The following is a 484-nucleotide window of genomic DNA, read 5'->3' as shown; positions in this document are numbered from 1 at the left end:
CAACCTGGGCCAGGGTCTCACCACCCTCTGGGTGAGAAATTTCCTCCTCATATCCAACCTCAATCTCTCCTCTCTCAGTTTCAAACCATCTCCCCTTGTCCCATCACCATCTGCCCATGGAAACAGTCGTTCTCCTCCTGTTCCTCAGCTCCCTTCAGGCACTGGAAGGTCACAGTGAGGTCTCTCCAGAACCTTCTCTTCTCCAAGCTCAACAAGCCCAGTTCCCTCAACCTTCCTTCAGCAGAGAGATGCTCCAGCACTCACATCACCTCCCTGGCCTCCTCTGGACCTGCTCCAACAGCTCCACATCTTTCTTGTGTTGGGAGGCAATACTCCAGATGGGACCACACAAGGGCAGAGTAGGGGGGACAATCCCCTCCCTCACCCACCTGCCCACCCCTCTTTTTACAGAATCCCAGAATTTCCTCGATTGAAACAGACCTTGAAGCTCATGGAGTCCAACCATGAACCAAGAAATGAAACG

This window comes from Antrostomus carolinensis, unplaced genomic scaffold (genome assembly GCF_000700745.2).
Source record: "Antrostomus carolinensis isolate BGI_N321 unplaced genomic scaffold, ASM70074v2 scaffold38194, whole genome shotgun sequence".
Lineage (NCBI taxonomy): Eukaryota > Metazoa > Chordata > Aves > Caprimulgiformes > Caprimulgidae > Antrostomus > Antrostomus carolinensis.
Note: the sequence above shows the minus strand (reverse complement) of the source record.